Source organism: Ursus americanus, chromosome 6 (assembly GCF_024610735.1).
Source record: "Ursus americanus isolate L20-20 chromosome 6, mUrsAme1.1.p, whole genome shotgun sequence".
NCBI lineage: Eukaryota > Metazoa > Chordata > Mammalia > Carnivora > Ursidae > Ursus > Ursus americanus.
In genome coordinates this window covers 80,479,708-80,507,091 of record NC_142132.1, presented here as the reverse complement: position 1 = coordinate 80,507,091, position 27,384 = coordinate 80,479,708, and the positions used below count along the sequence as shown (strand labels likewise).

At 48.8% G+C, this 27,384-nt stretch overlaps 1 protein-coding gene across 2 annotated transcripts in view; it reads left to right on the top strand.

Moving 5' to 3' along the window:
• Positions 1-27,384, top strand: part of CHRM3 (cholinergic receptor muscarinic 3) — a 474,740-nt gene that overhangs the window by 427,496 nt on the left and 19,860 nt on the right. The window lies entirely within an intron of this gene.

Sequence of the window (27,384 nt, the reverse complement as noted above, 5' to 3'; positions counted from 1 at the left end):
CGGATTCCCCTCCTGTCCCTCCTTGCCCTTTTGCCCTTTTGAGTCCCTGGTTGGGGAGGGGGAGGAAGGAAGGAAAGGGAGGGCAGTGGTGAGAAGAGCGGGCACTACTGAAATGCAGCCCCCACCTCCATCTACTATCAGAGAATCTGCACCTCTAATTCTCATACCCATAATCTTGAGAAAGAGAAAGAGCACAACTATTTTACTCTTTCTTAAGTATCTGCATATGACTCAGAGATTTGCTTGGTCCCTCCATGACAGCCCATTTAGAGTAGCTAGAAATAGCAGGGCCATTGCAACAAATTAACACAACCTGATTGTTTGGAAATGTCCAGTGAAGTTCTGGGCGAGCAAGAAGGAGCCAAGGATGTACGTAACATCAGAGGTTAGCATAAAAGTATTTCTCAGCAGACAGGGGTGGGTTCCTGACGCTGTCTGCCCATGACGGTGTGTATCAGGCTGACTCACGCTGGTCAAAGACCACTCTTTCTCTTTCTCTTCAGTACTTGAATCCTCTTGTATGAATTAAAGAGGCAGGGGGAGATTAGGAAGAAATGAGACCTGGACAGACTTGGTTTTTATTCATATTGCTAGCATCAAGTAGTCTGACTTTGGGCAAGTCCATTGCTTTACTATAATATGGTTACAGTAACATCTGTTTTTCAGGATTATTGTTAAATGACATATAATGGGTAAAAAAAAAAAAAAGACCCAGAACAATATCTGAAACAGATTAGGCACTCATACATTACAAAGGTAGGAGCTACAGTTACTATTAGTAAACCTGTGGTTACTATTGTTGGTGGCATTTGGCCAAAATCACCCTGACTCCAGGTGAGCATTAAAAGAAGCTTCAGGGGGGCATCTGGGTGGCTTAGTTGGTTAAGCATTGACTCTTGATCTCAGCTCAGGTCTTCATCCCAGGATTGTGAGTTCAAGCCCCATGTTGGGCTCCATGCTGGGCGTGGAGCCTACTTTAAAAAAAAAAAAAGGAAAGGAAAGGAGAAGAGAGGGCAGGGGAGGGGAGGGGAAGAGAGGGAAGGGGAGAAAGGGAAGGGAAGGGAAGGGAAGGGAAGGGAGGGGAGGGGAGGGGAGGGGAGGGGAGGGGAGGGGAGGGGAGGGGAGGGAAGGGAAGGGAAGGGAAGGGAAGGGAAGGGAAGGGAAGGGAAGGGAAGGGAAGGGAAGGGAAGGGAAGGGAAGGGAAGGGAAGGGAAGGGAAGGAAAGGAAAGGGACACTCTAAAACCCAGCCTCAAACTCTGCTAAGGCTGAAATATGCAGACCAGAGAACCTGGCACTCTGCAGTTGGAAAGGAAGTCCACCTTCTCTACTGTTTTCAGCCCCAGGGGAAGAAAGCGGCCTGGGGAACTGGCAGGTGGTGGGGCTGCTCAGGGAGTCAGAGCAGAGCCTGACACTCACGGCAGAAGATACTGCCTCAAGAGAGCCTGTTACCTCAACTGTGAAATGGGACCCTGATAAGGTCTATGAAAGCTCATTGTAAAGTAAAAAGCACTATACAAAAACATTATTATAATTAAAATGTGTGAATACCTGCATTTCTGCATTGAACAACAAATCCAGAATCAAAAGTATCCAAGCCATTTAAACTATAAATTATTATAAATATGCTTGTCTGTTAATTATTTCTAAATATGCCCATAGCAGCTGATAGGGTGGAATTGAGACATCAGTCCATGCAGCTCAAACCCATGGCATCAAACACACCAAAAATATAGTTTATCAAAGAAATTTTAAGCATTTCAAATATCCTTTAAATTAATCCTGAGCAGAAAGTCATATCTATGATTTTGTTTTTATAATATCCTTTGAACGCTATGATTGTTGTCCATATTCACGGGGTGAGAAAGTGAAGGACCAAAGAAATATGGTCCCCAAGGTCTCAAAAGTCCCTTAGTGGGAGAAACAGGACTGTGATCTAGGACGTTGTTTTTCTTCTTGTCATTAGTGCCCGTTATGAATAGCATTCCGTTTATATTCTGCCGGGCGGATTTCGTGAGTCGGCCCTTTGCTGGGCCCTAGGGATGCTGTGTGCACGGAAGAGACCGCAGGACTTCCAAGGGGGGAAGGAGCTGGGCTCCCATAACCACACAGGCAAAGTCACAACCGGGGCCGCGCCCTTGCGTTTGGGGATCCTGGCGTCTGCTGGGGAGGCTGAGGCAGACGGGGGATCAGGGAGGACTTGCCGAGCCAGCGAGGTTGGAGCTGACGTCTGATGGATGGCTGTGTATGGCTCAGCAAGGTGGGTCCAGGCAGGAGAAAGAGCCAGAGCTGAGTGTGGTCAGCACAGCCACAGAGACCGTGCAGAGAAGGGCCCGAGACGAGGCTGGGGACACTGGCAGGGCCACCATGGGCCTCAGAACTGTCCCCGTGACCAAGGAGGACAAGGCGAGGCAGCGGCTGCCAGGCCACGTGTTCAAGGTCACTCCTTAGTCCCTTTCTCAGAGGCCGCCTCATTCTGGGAAAGCACATCTCCGAGGACTTTGGAAATGTCCCTGGGAAACTCAGATCGAGATCCCCCCAACTCAGGATCTCATTGTGCTTTCTTGTTCCAGGCCTTAGTTTGAGTGACTTAGTAACTGATGAAGCTGATCAAATCAGAAGACAAAATAAATAAAATGTTTTCGTAGAAAGACAAGAATGGTTTTTGGAGAGAGGAGCAATTTTGCAGATGGGAAACTAAATTCTCTACAACAGGCCTCCCTTTGAGACTGTCTGTGGAGCCCATGCTAGAGCTATTGGAAAGATCCAGAACAGCTCGCAGTCCATGAGCCTCGGTCCCTGGTTTCCAGGAGGGGACGGCACGCCGCTCTCCAGACCCAGCCTCCCAGTTCACGCAGGATGGCTTGTGTCTGCACGAAGGCAGCAAAATCAGAGAGACTGCAGAGCCTTCTAGAATCCACGGAACTCTCTCATGATTTTGTATTACAGTTGATGTAAACACAAAAGGAAGTTTGCTAAGCTTCTCAGAAATTATTCAGACTTCGAGAAAATGCAACTCTTAGGCTAGTGTCTCTCCCTCTTAGGTGAGAAATCTAGGTATTAAAAAGGAAGCAGGGTCAGAAATTGAAACTTCTCTACGGCATCGCTGCTTGGACGAGCCCCGTCCCTGTGACTTCATTTACAGGTTACATCAAAGGACCGGGTCGTCCATGCAGTGATGACGAGACCCGGGAAGTCGCTGAATGCCAGTGGCAGTGACATTATGATCTTTACTTTGTTATCTTTGCTGAGTCCCAAGAGGTTGGAAGAACATGGGGGGAAAAAATGAGGATTGACGTTTTAAAATAGCACTTAGAGATTTTCAGGTAGGGTATGTTTAAACACATAGGCAAATAATTAAATTTCATGTTTTGGGAGTTATTAATTTGCTTTCTGTAAGTGGGCTTTTACTTAGTAACAGGTTGTGAAAATAAATATGACTAAGACTGTCGCACGGCTTCCTAGAGCAGAAAGCAAGAGAAGGAGCTCAGAGGCTGAGTCACCCAAGTGTGGCTCACGTTCACGCAGCCTTCTTTCCGTTTGCCTATATAGGTCAAAGCACTTTGGATCATTAAAGTGGATACGAAGTGACAGAATCCATTTATTTTCATAAATGTCTTTGAGCCTTGGGATATCAAGAGGTGTTTTTGCCTTGAGGAACCTTCCAGGCCGGTTAGGTGTCCTGGCGCGGGTGGCAGGAGGCTGACGGAGATGGGGCCAGAGCTCAAGCCCAGGCCTGTTCCACTCCAAAACCCGCACTCTTTATGGCTAAGCCACATCTTCTCGCATTACTTAGGTTCTCTTCCTTGCAATAAGAGACACTGGCACGTAAACTCAGACTGGGTTGCTCTCAAGGCGCGATGACCTGGTCAGCCATCCTCTGAGTGCACAGGGGTGACGGCTGGTCTTTGTTCAGGCTATGAGACCGCACCTGCAGTGACACAGCCATCACTTATGAGGCCTTGAGCTGCCCGGGCTGCTTTCTCTTCCTTCTGTGTGGGCAGCTCGGATGCAAAACCCCCAAGAGCAGAATGCATCAGGTCCCGAGTCACTTTGTAGTGGGCTGACCTCACTGGCCAGAAGCCCGCTCCAGAGCACCGTGCTCCAGCTCCTGGGTGTCACCCCATGGGAGCATAGCCGCTGGGGTGGCACATGGAACCACCAGGGGCTGGTTCCTTAAAATGGGACCATGAAAGGGAGCCTGCTTCTCTCTCTGCCTGCCGCTCCCCCTGCCTGTGCATTCTCTTGTCCTCTTTCTCTCTCTCTCTGACAAATAAATAAATAAAATCTTTCTTAAAAAATGGGGCCGTGAAGAGCACTGACTCTAGACAGTGTCCAAGGGGGATTCTACCAAACTTTTTAAGAACAGATGACCGAGTGCTCTTAAACTGATTCCAGAACACAGTGTGGAGTTGGCGGGGGGTGGGGGGAACGCAGCAAAACCAGCACATGATGTTGTAAAACTCACCAAAGGACAAAAACCACCCAATAGTACTACGTTTGGAAAGTGATGGACCAACCCTTAATACGATAGCAACAGCCAGGACGCAGGAGAAGGTAGGGTTAGGAGGAAACACTCTGTGACAGTGTTGCTTGTTCCAAGAATGGAAGGACAGTTTGCCATAAGGGAGCGAAGGAGAAAAATGATAAGATCTGCTGCTTGGATGCTATATCTTGACTCCCAAATGAGCACCGAGCCAAAAGGGGAAAGACCAGATGCATTTCGGTTCCATCAGGAATAAAACAAGGATGGTCACTGCCCCCGCAATCACTAAAATTGTCCTGAAATTGCCGGGCTCGAACCGGAAACTAGAAATATGGATATTTTATTAGTTGATTCTTCACGATTGTCAAAGGACAGACTCGCGTGCAGATTAAACTCTCCAGGATCTCCTCTGTTACCCATCAGATTGGAGAAGACTAGCAAGTGTGACACGTTCCGCCAGCCAGAGCGAGAAGGCTCCGGCACTCTGGCACGTGGCTGATGGGAGTGTGAAGTGGGCATCTTCCCCAGTGGCTGCCGTGACCACCTCTGTCACAATCACAAGTGCATGTATCTCTCCATCTCTCAAGTCCGCTGCTGGGAATATTTACACGCACTAGTTGCACATGTTCTGTAAGGGAAGGACATAGACAGCCGCATTGTGTGTAATGGTAGAAACCCAGGAAACACGGAAGTGGCTGCTAGTTGACTAAGCTCTCATCCATCCATGCATCCATCATGATCCATCGTGGAGTCTAATGCGGTCATAATGGGAAGGGGACTCTCTTGGGAACAGACGTGGACTCCTTCTCCTCCATGGGATAGCAAGTGAGAAAGAGCAAGACAGAGAACAGTATCCGTAGTAAACTCCTGTGTGCGTACAGCATGCTCCCATCTGTATGAAAAGAAGAAAATAACATATACACTTATATATGCATAAAACATCCTCTAAAAGGAATCGTGGGACACAGAAAATGGTGGATGTCTGTGGGGCAGAACACTCAGTGTCTGAGGGACGAGGATGTCAGGGAAACATTTTCATTTGGAGCTTTTGAATTTTGAACCATCTGAATATATTGTATTCTCAGAAAAATCAATGAACAAAATGCAAATGAAGGAAGAATGGAGAAGGCAGGGGAAGGGCAGGAGGGGTAGGGCAGGAATTGCGTTGAGCGGCTGATGGAGTCCAAGCATCTAGAAGGAAGCACCATGTGGAGGAGGGGTGGGGGGAGAGGAGCAGTGTGCACATGGCCTGTGGTGGGAACACAGGAGCAGGGTCGGGGCTGGAAAGTGCAGGAGGGGAGGATGTTCAAAGGGTCATGGGTAATTCAGGTTTCACCAGGGTCAGCAGAGCAAGAATCAAAGGCAGAAAGCCTGGGGCAGCATTGCATAGGGCGTGGGGCTCCAGGCTTGACAGGGCTGCAGACAATGGGGACCCATCAGAAACTTTTCATTAGAGAAGAGACATGATCAAAACTGTTCTATTAAGGGCTTAACTTGTTGCCGGCTGGGAGAATGAATTGAAAGGAACAGGCATAGCACGTCAGTTCCTTGAGCACAGAAATTCAAGCAGGCTCAGCCCTGTAGACCCCCCGCCTAGAGCCGCACCTGCACCTGCACAGTAGAGACACACGCAGGCAGGGCTTGCTAGAGCACGTACCACGTGCCACACACTGTTCTAGCATGTTCCATGAAGGGCCTGATTTAATCCTGGCAACAACCGTATGAGGGCCTCTGCTATTGTCCCCATTTTACAGGTGGGAGAAATTGAGGCTGGGATAGAAGCTTGCCCAGAGTCACAGCCAGGCAGGGAGGAGCTGGATTCCTCAAGCGCTCTGGCTGTAGCGTCTATGCTTTTAAAGAATATTAAACTCTGTTTCAAACGCCTCTGTAAACGGGGATTGTGGCAGTGGACATGAACGGGAAGGCAAAAATTCAGAAGAAATGCAATAGCACAGTAAGCCTGGAAATACTAGGCTGATAGCTTCATAGTTGCCATTGACTAGGATAAGAATGTGGAAGAAGTTTAAGGAGAAAGACATAATGCAGCATGTGTCTTCATCCATTCAACAAACACTATTAATTACTGTGTGCAAAAAAATTCGGTGGACTGGATACAGGATGAAAAGTAAATACAAGCCCTATTTCAAAAATTATATATTAAAAATAACAAATATCTGGGGTGCCTGGGTGGCTCCATTGGTTAAGGATCCGACTCGATCTCAGCTCAGGTCTTGATCTCAGAGTCGTGAGTTCAAGTCCTGTGCTGGGCTCCACACTGGACATGGTTCTTACTTAAAAAATAAATAAATATATGTTATTTATCATTAATCATTAATTAAGAAAACTTCACACGAGATTTTGTATATACCATGCTACTGGAACTCAACAATCATGCAATAAAATATTTATCACTACTCCCGTTTTACATAGGAAGAATGGATACATATGAAAACTGCTTTGCCACAGGCCACACAGCTAGTATGTGGTAGACCCACACTCAAACCTGCGTCCTCCGACTCTGGAGCCCTGGGCTGCCTCCCGCAGCACCCCCTCCCTGCCAACCTCGGAGCGGGAATGTTTGCACAGAGATCTTTTCTAGTCCAAAGCCTCCATCAGGCACCCACAGCACAGAGGGACATTGCTCTATTCCAGTCGAAATCGAGTTCTAAGCCGAATAAATAGAATGCCGTTTCCCTGACACCAGCCTTGGAGTTTTTAAATGCAGATTGTGCTGAAGACAGCAGAGCCCTACAGACAGAATCAATGAGTCTACAACTGTGTTCTGCATTTTGGAAACGGAATCCAATGGTGGGGAGTAGGAATATGCCCTCTAGGAGGAGGGCATTTTCCAAGACACATTGAAAGTCACATTCCATCTGTGACTTCGTGCCATTAGCCCTAAGAGCATACCAGGGACATAGGGTGTGCTCTTGTCCCCGTGTCTGTAGCCCTGCCCGTGGGCACAGAGACAGCACACGGCCCCCTCCAAAGTAGCCTTCCACCGCCTGGAGAGCCGGGAAGCCCCCGGTCCCCAGAAGGGACGGGGCACACCTGTCTGGGTTACCAGCATCCCTTCGCATGCATGCACATTAGAGGAGCCGGCTGCCACGCGTCTCGCATTTAGCCAGAGCCGCGTGAGCCACGGAGGAAAACGAGGCGGGGCAGAAGCCCACGACGGCATGCCCACAGCAGCCCGGCTCCAAACGCTGCCACCTTCGCCTCTCCTGCGTTCCACACACGGGAAAGAGATCAGCAAGTCAGGCCTCCAACGAGGTTTGCGGGAAAGCCCGACCCGACCGTGTGGGCAAGCAACTGCACTGCCCAGCGACAGCCTTGCTCGAGCGCTTTCGGAGATCGTCAGGGACCTGCTGGCGCAAGTTCCTGGGGGCGCCTCCCGGGCACTGAAATGATTCTGCTGCATCAGGGCCCGGTACAAATTTCCAGCGGGCATGTCCATTTTACAGCGGGACTAAATGCTGGGGTACAGACTCACGCGGTGCAGGGGACTGCCGGCCAGGGGCCACAGGGCGGTGCTGTTCTCCCTGCATTTCTCTCTGTCTCTGTCTCTGTCCAGTCGCGGCTCCGGTAGTTGAGTGGCAGGTGAAATAGATGTTTCAAAGGGAACACCCCCAACAAAGCCCACTTCATGGTGAACGTTCGGGAGCTGTTCTTTCCTCAGCCACGACTTCACACCCAATCCACGCCCCGATCTAGAAAGTTCTCCGGTCCTTCCCAAGCACAGTCTGGAGCTCAAGGTCCTCCTCCAGCTCCCCCCTCTTTGCCCAGCTGAATGAAAGAAGGCCAAGCATGTCCCTCCTGCACAGAGTCAGCCAGGAATCAGGGAAGGGCCCGAGCCTCGGGTCCGCTCTCAGCCCCGCAGGAAGGGTAGAGGAATTCGTGATGCTCGATGCTGAGAGTGAGCGAGCCTGGCTCCGTAAGCAGTGCTGTTGTCACTGTGACGTCGTGACTGGGAGCCTCAGTTTCAGCTGAGAAATTATGAGTAAATAGCCTGCCTCCCTCAAACTAAATATACCTGTGAAATTGCGTTTTAAGCCCTAGGTCCAGTTCCCGAGAAGCAGAGCCTGAGGTGAGGGTTCATGTGCCCACCGGGGTTGGGGCCGTGCTCTCAGGAGCTGAGCAGGACAGGTCTGGGCTGGAGCCAGCTTCAGCCTGATCCCTGGATGGCTCTGGAGCCCACCTGTCCGCAGAGTTGGCCCCATCCTGGGGCCAGGCCCCAGCACCACGGGGTGATAGGGAGCCCTGCCAGTGTCAGCTGCTGGTCAGTGAGGGGCCGTGTACAAGTGGGATCTATCTGGGACCCCAGCAGCAGGTACTAAAAGCAGCCACAAAACATCACACTTACAGACCATTGACCAGGTGTGATGGAGTATGATAGAAACAGGGCAGATGGCAGTGAGCCCGTCCTACAGCAATGCCTGGAGGCCAGCTGGGAAGGAGCCCACCATGCTTCCCCACTTCCAGCTCTGACTGCTCCGTCTAGAAACAACACGCAGTCAGACGCAGCCTCATAAGCCCAGGGTGTGGAGATCAGGCAGTTGGGGGGACACTGGATCCACTTAGCCTCCAGGCCTGCCCTTCCTTCATGGAGGTGAGCCTCTGTGTGGCCTCCCCCTGGAGCCCGGGTCCCCGCTGTCTGGAATGAGAGCTTCCTGGGCTGGCCTCCCCCCAGGAGCTGGGTGCGTGCCTGGTAGAGAATTTATTGTTTCTTATTAGGCATTGTCTCTTCATGTGCCCAGACTGTGAATTCCTGTAAGCAGGGGCTGTGTCGAAACGTCCTTGTGCCTCATTCTCCAAGGGTGTTTGCCAAATACTCCTCAGTGGGATGGTCACTGTGACTCGGCGGGGGCCAGAGGCTTCGGGCAGCTGTGAAGGGACAGTCTGTGATGGGGAAAGAGCACTTGGGGGGCACTTGTAACTCACTGGCTTCTGGTTTTGAGAACATCATCTTCTGTTTAGGACAAGTCATTTTGGGATTACTGCTTTTTTTCTTTTTAAGATTTTATTTCTTTCTTCAGTAATCTCTCCACCCGAGGTGGGGCTCAAACTCACAACCCTGAGATCAAGAGTCGCACGCTCTACCGACTGAGCCAGCCAGGCGCGCCTTGGGATTCCAGTTTCTACTGCCATATGAACTTTAAGTTGGTGGGGGGCATTCTGGTGTTCTTGTTCTTGGGTTATTCCTCGATGCTAGAAGCTGGATAGGATTGAGGCCCGCTCTCTGAGGGGCCCCAAGAAGGTTCTAAACGTGTAAATGATACAGTCTTTGTACACAAGGAGTTTATTATCTGAAGAGGGAAAGAATAGGCATTTGTATGCGATGCTGAAGAAGGAAATAGAGCTGGAAGTCACATCTCTATGGAGTCACATGTTTATTCCCAGGGACATTGAGAGAGGCCAGGGGCGAAACGCGGAGTGGCCGTCCATCTCCCAGGTACGCACGGTTGTCCAAATAAGCAGACTTGTCCCTTCCGGGCAGGGAGGACAGATGAAACCTTGTCTTTTAGCTTCCTGTGCAGGCCTTCAATTAAGTCATATGAGAAGGATTAATATTGTTTGTTGAGTGTCAGCAGTGTGCCAGACATACGACACCATCCGCTCCTGGGAGCGCTAGACAGACGAACAATTCAAACATAAAATGGACCAGCTGGCACTGATGGGCGGCTCAGGCTCGGAGGTGAGCAGTTTCAGGGTTTATGGGCTGGTTCACTGTTCGTTTGTTCTTCGGCGATTTTTCCCCAAAATTCCACCTGCTGTTCTGGGAAGGAACACCGTACCTCCTGCGTGTTCTGCGCTCAGCAGTCACTCCGTGGTGACGCTTCTAGAATAGCTGTTGACCTCGTTAGCCACTTTCCTTCATACCGAAAGCTGGTCAAAGCAGAAGGGCTCTGAGGAGATCCTGCTTTCCATACATTCTCACTGGTGCATTAAATACGGGAGTGATCTCAGGGGCTGGGTGTGTTTACCGTCGTTTTGACTCAAATGAGATCATGAGTTCTCGCCCGCAGCATTCCTGAAACCCAGCTTCGCTGCAGGTGAGCAAGACATAAAAATGACAGCTGGCCACAGAGGTGATTTTGTGTCTCCCTCCTCCCTCCGTGATCCATTCTCCCGTCGTGGGCTCCGGTCCTCCGACCACCCCAGCAGGGTCCCCTCTGCGAGATGTGCTCCCAGTGGGTTTTGCAAAGTTAGGATTGTAGAATCACTCCAAACATACTAGTGAGAGAAGACGATCAAGAAAAGTGGAGGGGCTCCTGGGTGACTCAGTGGGTTGAGCGTCTGCCTTCAGCTCAGGTCATGATCCCGGGGTCCTGGGATCCAGCCCCGCATTGGGCTCCCTGCTCAGCAGGGAGTCTGCTTCTCCCTCTCCTTCTGCCTCTCCCCCTGCTTGTGCGTGCACACACACTCTCACACACTCTCTCTCTCAAATAAACAAATAAAATCTTTTAAAAAGAAAGTGGAAAGTTAGTATTCTACTAGTATTCACAGGAACACATAATGTTACAAACGAAGAGGGCGTCTCGGGCTGAAGGAGGAAGGCTGGCTGGGAGGCACCACACACTAGTCCGTGGGCTTGTTACTCTCTTTTCTGTTTTATTCACAGTATGGAGGGAATACATGGTTACAGTTTGTTCCGTCTTCCCTCCTGATTGGTTTTGGTTTGCTCATTAGTAATATGTCCCTGTTGCCACATTTCATGTGGAGACTTGCAGTCTGTGAGCTATGCAGCCTGAAAGGGGTTCTGGAGCGCCAAGGCTTACGACTGTAGCCTTTATGTTGAGTGCCTTACCCTAGTTTCTCCTTTGCTCCTCAGTAAGAGGCAGCATTCCCAAATATTCCCAAATAGGAGGGCAGCACTGCGGATTTTAACTGGGGCCAAGAGTGAGAAAAGTTGTCGGGCCATAAATATGCCTGTGTTTATATGCAGCCTCTCCACTTGCTAATTAATCTGAACAGTCATGCGGCCTGGATTCTGAAAACAGAAACAAAAATCAAGTAGTCACGGTTGTCCTGATAAACGTGGGAAGGTGGCCAGCACACCTCCCACCCCCACCCACTGCAGCCTCTGGTCACTTTGGGAACGGCTGGTGTTTCGATCCTGGGGAGGCCCGTGTCCCGGGACCCGTCTCACCTGGAGCTACGGGTTGGAACACTAGGTCAAGGGGAGTCTCGGGTGTTTACGAACGTGCCAGCAAGTGTGGTCAGAATACAGACTCCGAACTGAACCCTGGCCCTGTTGCCACTTTCCAGTTACAGACAAGGGCCTGAAGATCTCAGTTTTCATGTCTGTGAAATGCGGTGACGGTTAGCGTGTCGGTCAAGGTTGGCAAGCTGGTGACTGCCCTCTAGCTCACAGCCCGTGACAAATCTCAGCACCAGTGAGACCCAACAGGTGTGTGGGCCACAGTAGGCAGGGAAGGGATATAGCCATGGTGAGAATCCTCCAGATTCACCCCTGCATATGAGAGGAGCTCAAACCCAAGATCAGCTCCAGGGACAAGCACCTGGGGCACATGATTTATCCATGACAGCTGGGAATGACGGGCCACAACACGCATCTTTTCCCGAGGCTGCCCTCCCCAAGCCTGAGTCCATGGCCACCCTTTTATCCAGAAAAACAAAACAAAACAAAACAAAAAATGGTAAACACCATACTTGTGAAAATGTTCAAATATCAGCAGGAAGTATAAAAATCAGAATATAACATTCTGACAGCCTGCTGTTGGGGTAGACTGGAGTATTTTTAGCATCGTGGGTATGTTTTTTTCAAGTCATATACATGCTGTGATAGATGTCAGGAACAGACCTCAAAACTCAGCAGGCTCTCGGTCCCTCCGAGCCTACGGCCACCTGCGCAAAACTGTGCTTCAGTCAGAATTCCTCTTGTGCGGCTTGACAGTTTGTCCATATTTTTCTTCAAACCGCATGTAGAATTTAGGGCCAGAAGACTGTTGTTTCCAGGACGTACTTTTGAAATGACGCCAGGACAGGAATGACTAGGGAAACACAGCCCTTCGTGAGATCCCAGGTAGTTTCAAAGTCACGACCAGGTCAGCAAAATACAGTCAGGATAGACGCCCGAGAACGCATCCAGGGTCTTCAGGCCCGAGCAGTGCAGAAGCTGGAAGACCTCCCTGGTGACAGGATAATGGGAGGGAAGTTTTCTAAACACCCCTTTGCACCTATCACTCCCTGTAGAAACACCTTTAGCAGATCTCCATTCTTTCTGTTTTTAAAAAAAGATTTTATTTATTTATTGGAGAGAGAGCACGAGAGGGGGTCCTGAGGGGGTCCCTGAGCAGGGAGCCTGATTTGGGGTTCGAACCCAGGACCCTGAGATCATGACCTGAGCCAAAGACAGATGCTTCACGGACAGCCCTCCAGGCTCCTGTTCTTTTTAAATTAGAGTCAAAACTCCGAAACTGGGACCTGCAGGGCGGGCTGCTTCTCCATCTTCTTTCTTGTCTTTCTCACATTTCCCTGCACGTGAATGCTCACTTCCTTTTCCGCCTCCCCGTGTACCAGACACCTCTGGATCCCGGCCTGCCCTGGCCTGCCCTCTCGGGTCCGGGAACTGGTTCTTGACATGAGGACTGTCATTTATCGAGTGCACACCAGGTGCCCAGCACCCAGCTACGAATGTCACATACGTCCTCTATGATGATCCTCACAGGAGCCCAGAGAGGCCAGCATTATCCCCATCTTACAGATGAGCAAGGTGAGGCCCGAAGGCACTGGCCCTCATCTAGGACACTGGTTTGGAATTCATGCACTTTGAGCTTCACTGTGTGTAGGTTTCCGTCACATAGCTTCCTCGCAGCTTCAGTTTTAGACCCTATATATGTATAAAACAATTGACCCTCGAACCACACGGGGGGTAGGCACGCCACCCTCCCCATGCCCCACACAGTCAAAAATCAACATATAATTTTTGACTTCCCAAAAACTCAACTACTGACTGGAAGCCTTACTGATAATAGAAACAGGTGATTAGCACATATCTTATAGGCTCTATGCATTATATCCTGTCTTCTTACCGTAAAGTAAACTGGAGGAAAAAAAAATGTTATTAAGAAAATTATAAGGAAGAGAAAATATATTTACAGGACTGTATTGATTGAAAAAAAAATCTGCCTGCAAGTGAACCCGTGCAGCTCAAACCGCCATTGGTCTGGGGCCTCAGTATTCAGTGAGAACAAACACACGTTCCATGTCCCTCGTTAGGTCTAAAGGCGGGGTCTATGTATTATATATCTTTGTATGTGTCTGCTAGGAAAGTGTTCACAGTCCAATCATATGACAAATATATCTGAATGCCAGCTACGTACAAGGCGTGGGTCACCAGCTGGGTCAATGACAGTGAGACGGACATGATTCCTGGCCCTCGGGACGCATAACATGCAGGAGGGGGTGTACGAAGCAGGCTCAGCGTGTTTCTGCGGCAGGGGGTACACACGCTTTTTCTGCACAGGGCCGGAGAGTGCGTATTTTAGGTTTCGCCGTCCCACACTCTTGATTGCGCTATTCAACTCTGTTGTAGCGTGAAGGCAACCACAGACAACACATCAACAAACGGGCCTTGCTGTGCTCGGCAAGCGCTATTTATAGACACCGAAGATGGAATTCCGGCTACTTTCTTTGCATCACAACATGTGGCTCTTTGGATATTAGTCTGAGCCTCTTAAAAAAAATGTGAGAACCATTCCTAGCTCATCAGCTTTGATCCGCAGTTAACCCAGGTCGGAGGGACGGTCTGACAACTGGGAACCTACGTGAATTGTGCTTTTTGTTGACAATCGTGGTGTAAGAAGCTGCGTTTAGGATGATGTCGTGTATCCGTTGGTTGTGCCACAAATCACTGGTCTTCCTGGTGTCTGATTTCGCTTGTTGGGGGAAATGACCAGCACTTGGTCAAAATTAACTGTAAGTTCATATCTTTCTATTTAAAGCCTCTTAATGATTTCTCCTCCTGTTTCTTCCAAGACAATATGAATGAACTAAAGGAAAGACACTCACACTTAACTTCTCCCTCCATCCCCAAATCGGAGCTCTTACTGCGACCCCACCTTCTCTCCCAACTCCCGCTCGGAGGTACCTGCATACGATGTTTAGACAGGTGTTGGCAGAAGCACATAGCATCTTAATCCTTAAAGTGTGGCCGTAGGGGGCATCAGAAAGCTGATTGGCACACCGTCCGACGGGTACCTCCACTTTTGTTTACGATCTGAACTGAAGAGGCAAAAGCTCACTGGCACAGTCTGCTCTCATGTCAGTGGTTTTAGCCCATTCCGTAGGCATTATCTGAGTAACCAGCTTCGTGTAGGGGGTCTTCTTCCATAACTTCGCCCTTGATCATACGCAGCGATAGCGAGCCCTGCATCCTTAGTATCAGTCTGATTTCTGAACGTTAAAACCGTGGTCTGCATTTACTGTTGACACAAGACCGCTTCCCGCTCGGGTGGTTATCAGCCGCAGAAGGCAGCTGGAGGCAGTGTGAGCCCCCAGGAGAAGTGACAGCGAGGTCACAGGGGGCAGGCCTGGAAAAGGGCTGATGGGGCCCTGGAGAGCCTTTCGGACCCCAAGCAGGACAGTGTCTTCATCTGAGCCCGAGTCTCCTCTGTAGACAAGCTCACTCTCATCTCTCTGTGCATAAATGATGAGCGGAAGACCACATGCCCGTAGCCCGAATGCACACCCCACTGTTCGTGACACTGGACCCCACGGATGGCTGCCTGCTGTTACATCCCAAATACACATCCCGGGGGACAGAATGCCACAACGTGACCTCCAGCGGGTCACCCTGGCTGGTTATATGCTGGCACGATGAGGTTGAACAGCAGAAGCCAGGAAGCCAGAGGGATTTTCACGGAGGTAACTCTACATTTGGGATGCACCATAGAATTTTTTAAAAAAATTTTAGTTATGCCAACTGTCAGTTTCCCGTAGTGTTTTTTCAGCAGTCACTCTGTGACCCTCACTTTTCTTAGCTTAGCTTTCGGGGTCACCAGGGGGTTTCACAGACCAGGCCTGTTGGCAGGAAGTCACTTGCTTACGAACAGTCCTGGGAAGAGACAACACTGTGGCTTTGTTCTCACCTGCTCTTTGTCCTGTCGCAGAGGGAGCACCGTGTCAGGGGAAGCGCTCCATCAGAAAATGCAGCACGTTTGCTGAAGTCGCCCCCTCCCTCCCTTTCTCGCAGAGGGACACACGCACCCACACGCAGACTCTTCACGTTTGCGATTTCCGTCTGTCCGAGGCACTCGGGTCATTTTGACTTCAGCTACAGAATCTATCGTAATCATTCCTTCGAAACTCAACTGGAGGATTTCTGTTTGGAAACAAAAGCATTCTTTTCCGTAAGGTCCTCTAGGAAGCTGGAAACGTTAGGGGAGCTACAGTCTTATTATTGAAAAAGGACCGCATCCACCGCTTTCACTTCGCAGTATGTGAAGTCTCGCTGGTGCGGATTAACACTGGCTGCCATGTATTCAGTGAGGGGAATGTGCTGGATGCCGGTCCCCGCGATCGCTAGCTTTCTAAACTGCTGCAGGCCCGTCATCCCTCCATTTTACAGATGAAGACACTGAGGCTAGAAGATGAAAACTGACCTAAAGCAGCATCATTTTGTGACAGGGTTCAAACCCTGGGGGTCCATTCACTGCCTGATGCTTCTTCCTGTGAGGGGAACATCCAGAATTTTTTTTAACAGAAAATTGTATGTGGTGACTATCTTCTCAGTATTTTTTAAATTGCTCAGTGTTAAAAATAAAACCTATCTCCTTTCTCCCCCACACCGGATGTCCGTCCATCCACTGCCTGGGCCAGGCAGCCTGTCAGATATTTGGATACCCGGCTGCTGCCCTCGGATAGCCACGGGTCCGTGGGGGACAGAGAACAAGCTAGGAGGCAGTTCAGTGTCATCGTTGCCACGGGAGGATATGTGCTGGGCGCTCTGCGACGGTGTCACAGGGACCCCTGTCCCAGCCTGAGGAGGACAGGCTCCAGCAGCATCCTCCGGGGCTTGACTAGGGGACCAGGGCTTGACCAGAGGCTGGATTTTCCAGGTCGACAGAGTGGCAAGTGCAGGGATACAACAGAGACAATGCTTCCAGACTCCTTTATTTTTTTTTTAAGACTGTATTTATTTATTTGAGAGAGAGCACCAGCACGAGGGAGAGGCAGAGGCAGAGGCAGAGGGAGACGTGGACTCCCAGCTGAGCAGGGAGCCCAACGAGGGGCTCGATCCCAGGACCCTGAGATCATGACCTGAGCTGAAGGCAGACGCTTCATCGGCTGAGCCACCCAGGCGCTCCGATTCCAGACTCTTTTAACCCAAAAGTCCTCAATCTGGAGTGTGCATTAGGATTGCCTGGTGGGTGTCACCCCCGGACTTTCAGGTTCAGTGGGCGGGGCCCAGGGACCCGCACATGTAGCCAGCTCCCAGGCGACGCTGGTGCTCGAGACCACCCCTGGGAAGCAGTACTCTGAGCGTCACAGCTCGGCAGCCTCGGTAGCTCCTTTAGACTGGGCTGTGCTTTCTAGGTTTTGTCAATTCACGTTCATGTCCACGAGTGACCTCAGAAACCGTCTTTGCATTGCTTGTGTTTACTAAGACATCCATAAATCTGTCAGGTTTCCTTTTTTTGGTCTGAAAATTCCCCTGTCAAGGAAGCAATGATTCATCGATTTGAAAATCAGGCTCGTGGACGAACCGGCTGGTCCAGGCACGGGGCCACCAGCTGGAGTGCCCCACGTACAGACGCCTTTTCACCCCTTCCCCCAGAACTGCTGGCCGGTCCAGAACAGAGGTGGTCAGCCACACATCCTGCCCGGCTCGCACGCAGCTTCTTGTCTGCTGGGGCAGCTTCCAGAAACATCTCCCCTCCCCAGTCCTACCAGTAGCGCTAGACAGACGTCTCTCTATGTCTGAGGGCCATGAAAACAAAACGGGTAATTTCAAACATCTGCTTGTTGCTCCTAGTTTGTATATGCCTGAGCGTTCACAAGAGGAAGCTAGCAATCCTCATTTTTAGCCAAGGCAGCAGAGGCTGACCTTAGGAATGATGGCAGCAATCGAGCGCTAGAGGAAGGAGCTCGGGGGGCGGCCAGAAGGGAGCTGGTGGTGGTTGCTAAAGGGGCAGCCTCTGACTGGCCTGACAAGGAAAGGGGGGCGGGGGAAGAGAGGGAATTGGGGGCGGGGATGAAAAAAATGGAAAAAATAAGGCGCAACTCTATTTCGGGCTCTACCCATATATACACCGTCTTATCGTTGCGGGGATCGTCAGTTGCCTCACCCTGCCCTCGATGGCATTGTCCCCAAAGCTTCCGACGTCCTAAATCAAACAGAAGAATCCACATCTCCAGATTTTACCTTAATGTTCCCAGGGTTCTTTCCCAAGCCACTGACTTGGAACTCACACTCAACCATCTGCTTCCTATGCCCTTTGAATAACTATTTAAAGTAAGTTGTTTGAGCTTCAGTTGCACCAATGGAAGAAAACCTCTTTATGGTTCTTCCCCTGCAAGGCAGAAGAGCTGGACAGCAACAGCAGTGAGGAATTTAGAAGCAGTTCTACAAAGTTACAGCGAGAGAACAACTCATTACCTCCATTGTCCTCATTTTACCCAGGAGACACTGAAACCCAAGGCGGGAAACCGCTGATTAGTGTAGAGGGGCTCCGGTGCGCAGGCGACCTGTAGTTGTTTTCTTTGCTTTTACTTTGTAGCAAACTAAGTTTTCCTGGTGATGCTAGCAATAACTGTAATCATTTAACACTTATCCAGTTTTTACTAGACTAGACGCTCTTCAGAGTATGTGTATTAATTCATGATCCCAACACAATCCTATGAGGGGGGGTTTTAATCTATCATCTACACTTTGCTGCCTGGGAAACTGAGGCACAGAGAGATCTAGTAACCTAGCCTTTCACATCCATATGTAGCAGAAATTGAGAGTGGCTCAATTGCTAACAGGTGTGGGAGCCGTAAAAAGGCAAATGTGAGGGAAAGCCTCATCTATGCTAAATTATAACCTGAAACGTACATATCTTTGTAATATGTGGCTGACTACAAGGCCATGTAGCGTAGTGCTTTGTCACAGGCTGTGAGATGCTGGAAAGCAGGGAGGCACACGCTGGTGTGGGGCACGCTGGGTACACCCACTAGGAAGAATCCAGTAAACCTGTGATGCGGTGACATCTTCCCAGGGGTGTGATTCCTATTCAGGGAGACGGCACAGCTCCGAGGGTACTTTTTGCATAGAAAGGATTCTCCTCTTCAGGATTATTGGAGGACCGTCTCCCCATAGTAGTTTAGGAAATATGTATCCAAGTGTTCCCCTCACATAGGATGTTTTCCTTGTGGCTCCGGAGAATTTCCTGCCTATTTCCACCGTCTGCATGCCGCTGTTACGACATACAAATCATAACAATGAATCAGTTATTCAGTAGAATGACTGCCCCCCTTTTCTGACCCATCATGGTAAAGTATAACATCTCTGAGCCCATCACGCTGCTTCCCCCCACTTTCTGTGTGCCTCCTTGCTTATGCTCAGCTTAATTGTCACCCCAGCAGAGAGAAGAGCCCACCCCACATTTTCTAAAATAGGGCCCCCCCATCCTACGCATGCTTTAACTACACTACAGAGCCTGTTTATTTCTTTTGCAGGACCTCACTGGGTTCAATTTTTTTTTCTTTTTTGAAGGATGCTCTTTTCTCCTGGAATGTAACCTTTTGTTTGTCTGTCTCGTTCATCCCAAAAGTCAGCTCAGAACCTCGCACGTTTATTTTCTTTATTTAGCAAACAGTACCTGTTCCCTAAGTTCCCAGCCTTCTAAGTGCTTTATTAATTTAATTCTCTTTACAATCCCACAGTCAGGTACTCAATAGTGGACGTTTTACAGACGAAGAAACTAAGGCACAGAGAAGTCAAGTAACTTGCCTAAAAGGCACAAAGCGTGTATGTGGGTTTGAACCCAGAGTCTAGCTCTGGGTTTGTGTTCAACCATTCCTTTTAACAAATATATACGCACTTGATTCTTACTTGTAAGACATACGAATAATTTACAGAAATGCAAGGAAAGGAGCAGAGAATGAAATGTCTCCTGCTTAACTGTATCTGTTTTCCCGCAGTTTTACTTCTTACACCTTTAATTGTATTTCTCCCCACCTCTAACCTCTTCGTCTTCTTTTTTCTTGAAGTATTATTGAAAGTGCTCCTCTCTTTGTAAAAATCTAACGCAAATGAAAAACCAACCGCACTGGCAAAGCTAAAGTTACAAAGGAAATATATTTATCATATGAAAAAAGAACCCCATCAGCAAACACTCACGGACATCAGCCCTGGCTTGATCCAAGTTCAAGGGCTAATCTTGCCTGTTCTATGTTTGCAGACCACAGCCCCCACAAGATAGGTCCACATCCTCACCTGCCTGAATCTGTGAACGTTACCTTAGCTGGGAAAAGGGTTTTTGTAGGTGTCATTAAGTTCAGGGCTTGAGATGAGATCATGCTGGATGCTCTACGTGGGTCCAGGGACAAGTGTCCTTTATAAGACATGGGAGAAGGCAGGAGAAGGCAGTGTGACTGTCGGGGTAAATAGACATGTGTGGCCACGAGCCACTGAAAGTGGGGAAAAGCATGGGAGGGATCGTCTCCTAGAGCCTCTGGAGGAAGTGCAGCCCTCTAACGCCTTGATTTTAGACGTCTAACCACTGGGACAGTGAGAAAAGAAGTTTCTGCTGTTTTAAGCCACCCTAGTTGTAATTGGTTTAGAGTCATGGGAAACATGCAGTGCCATGTGCAGACTGAGTAAGTGCTTCCTAATTCTCATTAATGACGCTTTCGGAAACCAGTTCGGTTCATCTCTCTCATTTAAATGGATGATAAAGGGTAAGAAAAATAGCTCACCTCGGGCATCTTGAAGTATCTTTTTTCTTTTCGTTACTCTAGCTTTACTGGGCGTGCCTGCGGATGGACAGAGAGTAAATCCAGCATGTGTGTGATGCTTGCTACGAAGTTTTATTTTTTTTTAATTTTATTAATTTATTGACAGAGAGAGAGAGAAATTGAGAGAGGGAACACAAGCAGGGGGAGTGGAAGAGGAAGAAGCAGACTCTCCATGGGGTAGGGAGCCTGACTCGGGGACTCAACCCCAGGACCCTGGGATCATGACCTGAGCCGAAGGCAGTTGCTTAACCATTGAGCCACTCAGGCGCCCCACTACGAAGTTTTAGATATTCCTGCTCCTGGGTTGGCGGAGCCGGCCCATGCAGAAGTTCTGCCCTGGCCTGTCACTGTCCTGGCATTGCAGAGGGACAGGAAAGCAGGAGCCTGTCTGTAACTTGAATGCTTTTGTTTCCTTCTGTTCAGCTGGACTGTAATTCCTTGAGTTTAAAAACATGCCACGAAGTTTGTTAAATATCCCTCAAAGCCTTGGGAAGCTATATTCGTAGGTGCAGAGTGAATTCTTGCCGAGTGGCTCATAGAAAACAAGGGGACTGTGCTTAGCCACCAGCAACAGATGTCTTGCCAGATAGAAGATGTGAATCATGCTGCTGGTCGCGATTCCTTCGCACTGCCAGAGAACGTGCAATCCACTGTCTGCTTAGAATCTGATCGGTACGAATTGGGGTTGGGGAGGCGACCAGGATGGATGCCTGAAGAGGATGTTTAGAGATTGCTGGAGAAATCGTAACAGGCAGGCGTCTTAGAAGAAATGGGAAATAACTGATGTCCTTGAAATACCTCCACGCTCCCAGGTGGGTGTCTTGGTTCTGCTGATAGGTGAGGTAGAAGACACATGCCAATCATCCAGGACAATGGCTCTGAAACTTTCACATGCATTAGAAAGACCTGGAAGTCTTGTGAAAACACAGATAGCTCGAGAATTTCTGATACAGGAAGTCTGCAGTGGGGTCCAAAAATGTGCATGTCTAACAAGTGACCAGTTGGTGCTGATGCTGCGGGTCCCAGGACCACACTTTGAGAAGCACGGGTCTAGGAAACACATTTGAGGAAAGTCTATAAATTGGTTGGCTTATTGCAATTGTTTGGGATCGGCTCTTCTACCCTGAGAGAAGTAGCTCCACATGGTTCTGCGCTGAAGCCATCAGGGTATTTCTCGTGCAGATCTGTTTATTTGGTGACAACTCTGGTACCAAACAATGACTATGTGGTGGGGACTCCAGTAGCCACATCAAGGAGAGAGCGCACCTGCTCCCTGCTTCCCACATCCGTACTGTGACGAAGCCACAACACCTGCCGTGGCTTTGCCCTCACAAGCCACCAAGGGCATCTTTAGCTCCTCTGAGACCACTGCAATGGAGCGCAGGGCGACTCCCCAGAACAGCTAGCTGACCCAAGTGCACTGGGTTAAAATCACTCCTCAGCGCCTCTCCTCGGATCTGTCTCACGGAAGCTAACCTCTCGGATGCCTCCCTAGAGAGCTGAGGGGAATGCTAATCAAAAGTCTCTCAGAGTGATTTCTAAATGATCTCGTAGTTATTTCTCATTGACCAACAAAATTCTGTGAAGATATCGAGTATCGCATAAGCTGCTCCCCTAATTTCTCGTTAGGCTTTGTTACTCCACGCCGGTCACGTGACAGTGACATCTTTGCGGAAGCAAGAAAGATAGTACGGTTCCTCATGCTTGTTGAGGCCGAATCTGAAACCTCGGTGAAAGCCCAGAGGAGAGTGTTGGGGTGGAGCTGTCGGCAGCACACAGCTGCCCCTGAGTGATGGATGGCTGTCGGCACGGGCCGGGAGGTGTGCCGCACACCAGTGATTTGGGGGTATGTGCATGAGGGTTTCCAACCCTGATGGATATGTATTCTAATTTAAAATATCACAGGGAAGAAGAAAATAGACGTTCCCATGGAAACATTTTCTCAGGGCCAGCTCTTCTGTCTCATTATCATATCTTATTTAAATATTTCCTGGAATCCGTTTCAACTTAATCCTTCTGTAGGTCTTGTATCTTCAGTGGCCATGGATAGCATAACATCTGGTCAGAGGTTTTCTTTAAATAAACTGCAGACTTGTAGGCAGTTCCATGGTATTCCATATGTCTGCTTGTGCTTTCGGTCATTGCAAGTTTAATAGCACGTGAAGAGGTCATTAGCATTCTTTTCTGGATCGCTCATTAAGAATGTGAGTTGGCTGGACCTAACATCCCTTCAGGAACCACAGTAGGCACCTGCTACAGCTGGATAGGGTACCGTTTGTCACACATTTGCTAATTGCATTCCAGCCTGGTTCCAATAAGCATTGCCGGGCCTCGTGGCGTGAGCCCCATTGTACCAAACACATGGGGGACGTTTTCCCATAAATGTTTCTCTGACATATGACCGTATGAAAGTGACTTCCTCTTTGTTATTCTTTACCATCCTCAGAAAAACTAAATCAAATGTGAGGTTTGCATGTCCTGATTTGCCCTTTTGTCGTCCTTAGAGGACCGCGTATGTGACTCACAATTCGTTGGCGTTCCCCACGTTGACAGATGGGTCCCTTTGCTTCTGGCTCTGCATTGACACCAGCTTGCCAGCAGAGGGAGCTCGCTCTTCCTTATTTTTTTCTTATAATCCAGAACCTCCCCCCCTTTTTTTTAACCTGATCATTCGGTGGCATGCAGTGGAGACTCCTGGGTTCTTCATTTTGGAAGCTAATTAAACTTTCAGAAACCTAATTCGTTGGAATACATCATACCTGGGCAACTTAAATTTCCTTCCTCACAGCGTCAGAGTTTCCATCCATTTTATTTGCATGTTTGTTTGTTGAGATAATTTTGAAGAGAATTTCTCTACCTCTAGATACACAGATACACAGATTGACTTGGTTGGATGCAGAGTTTTAAAAACTTTCAGTTCCTTAATCGTAGCCCGATCATCTCAATTTTTGCTGGAATTAGGAGAAAATTTACTGTGAAGCTAATAAAGCTAAAACTTCAAGTTCTGTCCCTTTACACCAGCCCCTGGGGGAGAGCGGAGCAATGGCATTTTATACTCATAATTTAGTATTCATTTTTTAAGGTTTTATTTATTTACTTGAGAGAGAGAGCAGGGGGAGGGGCAAAAGGAGAGGGAGAGAGAGAATCTCAAGCAGACTCCCTGCCCAGCGCGGACCCTGAGATCAGGACTGGAGCTGAAATCAAGAGTCAGTCTTAACCGACCGAGTGCCCCAGGTGCCCTGTATTCATTTTGTTCAAGGGGGACCATAAAGTTATAGAAGCTCCAGTCTCCACAAAGTCCGTATCTGCCCCTGACTGGAATATATTTGAAATACTAACTTTTATAGAGAGCGTTCTCTTTCCCTGCCTGTGTTTATAGTTGAAAGGGTTTCTTCCTATGAGGTGGTGGTGCGTGGTCATTGTGGTGTTCTTCTCTGGAAGCAAGTTCTGACACCAGTACTCGTGTGTCAGTAAGAACGGCAACGAGAAGTAGACGGGAGGACGCTCTCTGTTCTGTGCCTTCACGGAGAAGCCCAGCAGCGTGTTAGTCAGCTTCCCTGAATAATTAACTTTCATAGGAGTTTCCACCGTCAGGTTTGCTGATTTGCCTGGGGGTCAGGGACGGAATCTTTTTTTTTTTTTAAGATTTTATTTATTTATTAGACAGAGATTGAGACAGCTAGCGAGAGAGGGAACACAAGCAGGGGGAGTGGGAGAGGAAGAAGCAGGCTCATAGCAGAGGAGCCTGACGTGGGGCTCGATCCCATAACGCCGGGATCACGCCCGGAGCCGAAGGCAGACGCTTAACCGCTGTGCCACCCAGGCGCCCCAGGGACGGAATCTTAGTGTGACTTCCCCTCTCATGGAACACTTGCCCTGAGAACTCACTTCACCTCCGAGTACAGCTCTACCAAAGGCTGGAGCGGACTGGTCCCCCCAGGCCAGCCAGCAGTATCCATGGCAGGTGCTGCCTATGAGCCAGTCCGCTCACCGTATCGGTGGCTCGTGGAGGTGGCGTTTCACCGTCAGTCCCAAACTGGGATGTGCTGAGCCCGTGTCAGAGATTTAACCAGTTCTAAACGATGGTCCTGCCAGAGGACACCACGCATAATGAGGGAGGTCAGAACGAATAAGACAGGTTTGTGTCAAAGAATACAAATCTAAACTCAGGCAGGGCCTAACCCTAAATTTTGTAATTCTCCCATGAACCCTTACCTGCTTCATCGATTGCAGAGAAAGAGGAATCAAATGCATTGATTCTCGAGCTAGCGACCTATGAACACAGCGTGTACCCTGTGGTTATGTGCCAGTTGCAAGAAGACCCCGCTGGTAGAGCCCGGAGACTGTGGCTTCACGTCAGACACACCCAGTCCGTGATCCCAGCACTGCTCCTTAACTAGTCCACTGGCTAAGTCTTCACCTCTGAGCCTGTTTTCTCAAACATAAAATATTAAGCATATTAAGAATATCCATCTTACAGAGTTATTACAAGGACTTACCCTAATGAATAAATATATATTTGGAATATATATATACAATATATATGGTACATAGAGAGCAGGCACTCAGATGGTGGTGTGACCCGTGATTGTAGAGTGGTTACGTCACGGGTCCTGTCATACGCGCCAAAATTGAACAGTGCAGCACTATACACAGCTCTGCAACATGGAGTGCAGTCTCCAGGATTAATGTGATAGGACGTGTGAAATCACCGACATCATAAAGACTCTAAAATCATTTGGGTCCAGGAGTTAGCAAGATTTTTCTTCATTTAACCATAGATTGTAGACCTCTTTCTCCTTCAGTGTGAATGTATCTATGTCACCATGCTTAAAAGGAACCCAATAACATAAAGAGGGACCATCTGGGATTCATTCCCACATCATGACCTTGATTTCGTCCTTCCGAGAAGCATGGCTACTCCGTGGTGGTATATGAATTCTACAAAGCCTTCGACGCTTTGTAGTTCAACAGTGAGATGCGGTTAACAGCGACCACAGATAGAGACTTCACGTCCCGGCCACAGGAGCATAAGCTTTACAGGTATTACCTGAGGAAAGAGAAACACAAGCCTCGGAGGGGAAGTCACCTGTCCAGGTCCCATAGGTGTGCACACTGTGCGATCAGGTGGGTCTGGCTCCGAATCGCACCGCTGCTGGGTCACACGTGCATTTGGGTGCCATTTCTTGCCTTGTGGAGCACAGGGGCAAGTGGGAGATGCAATGCTTCTGAACTCATCGGGCCGGGGACCCCTCCACACCTAGATCCTGAGCGAGACCCTGACAGCGAGCGCTGGATCACTCAAAGAAGTGCAATTTGATGGGGATTTCTAAAAATAGTCCCAGGCACCAACCCTCAACACTCTCCCCGAAGTTATATTTTGTTTGCTTTTATTCCGAATCCTTAGTATAATTTCTTCTTTTCTGCCTAAATACATCTTTTTATGTTATTGATTTCATACTTCTGGTATTTAATTTTTTCCATCCATATTCCCCTCGAGTTTTAGAATTAAGATTTGCCCTGTTTTGTTGAACTGGTTCAACCTTATTCCTTTGCCCCTTTGTTTTTAATCCCGTGGAGACAGAATTAATAGTGATATGAGCTCTACTTTCCATTTGGTTTCAGGAAATCCAAAACAAGAGATCATTGTTTTCTCATATTTAATTGTCCAGACTGTGCCAAAATATACATTTTACTATTTTATTTAATTCTCACAGTTTCTGTTCCCATTGTTTCATTTTAACAGAAAGGTAGTACTTTCAGCACAACAGTCCCTTTTCTATGCTTTAGTGCACTTGAAGAATTCGATTTCCATTTTCTTTCAACAAAATCTGCGCTGAAGCTCGTGTTTCTTGGAGGCTGGTGCTTTCGAGCCCCCGGGCCTCTGCTTTGTCGTCAGGGTCCTTCCATGTTTGCTCATTCAGGCGATTTTCCTCACGGCCTTGTGACGGGGGCCGGACGGTCAGCGCCAGCTGCCCTGAACAGGGACTCACGGCCCTTTGCCTTCTTACTAGGATTCCAGAGGAGCAACTGGGGAAAGTGAGTCTCGAACTGGCCATTTTCTTTTTCGGGGTATCGCAGAGATTTGCGCTGGCCACACTCACACTGCACTCTGCAACATTTCACTTAAAAAAAAAGTTAGAATCTTCAATAGACACTGTGTCTTGTGCACTTTCCTGCCCTGAAAACTCTATTTCAGTCAGGGTCATAAGGTGTAAATGAATCCCAGACGGTCCCCCTTTATTGGGCTCCTTTTAAGCATGGTGACATAGATACATTTGCACTGAACGAGAAAGATGTCCACGATATGTTGTTAAAATGAAAAAAAAAAAAGCAAGGCAGACTACATCGTACACATTGGGTGGTTGGGAGCAGTATCTTGGGTTAGACTGCCTTGGTTCAAATCTTCACTCTGTCACCTAGAAGCTGTGTGACCCTGGCCCAGTCACTTAACCTCTCTGTGCCACTTGTTTTCTCATCTGGCCATTAAATAAGACTCTTACTCACAGATTGTTGTGAGGATTAAATGGCTTAATATATATATAAACACAGAGCAGGGCCTGGCACATAGTCAGTGTTTGAAAACGTACATCTATAATTTCGCAAAAGAACAAACACATTTTGAAAGGACATATCCATTCATCTAACAAATATTTACTTGCTAAGTAAACTGTTACCTAAGTGGTTACCTCTAGGGCATTGGGAGTGAGAGAGACAAGGGCAAGAGGACGGAATTCATGCTTTATACATTTAGGTGTTGTTTAGAAATCGCGTGTTCGTAACAAACCCGCTAGGAGGGTTGAGATTAGGAAAAGATGGGGATCCGGCCACATTTGCATCTTGCAGTTAGCTGGGGGACCCGGGCACGTCTTTGCACAGCTGGTGCACCTGCTTGCTCGCGCTTCAGGTGGGAGGCGTGCCGGTGCCCCCTGCT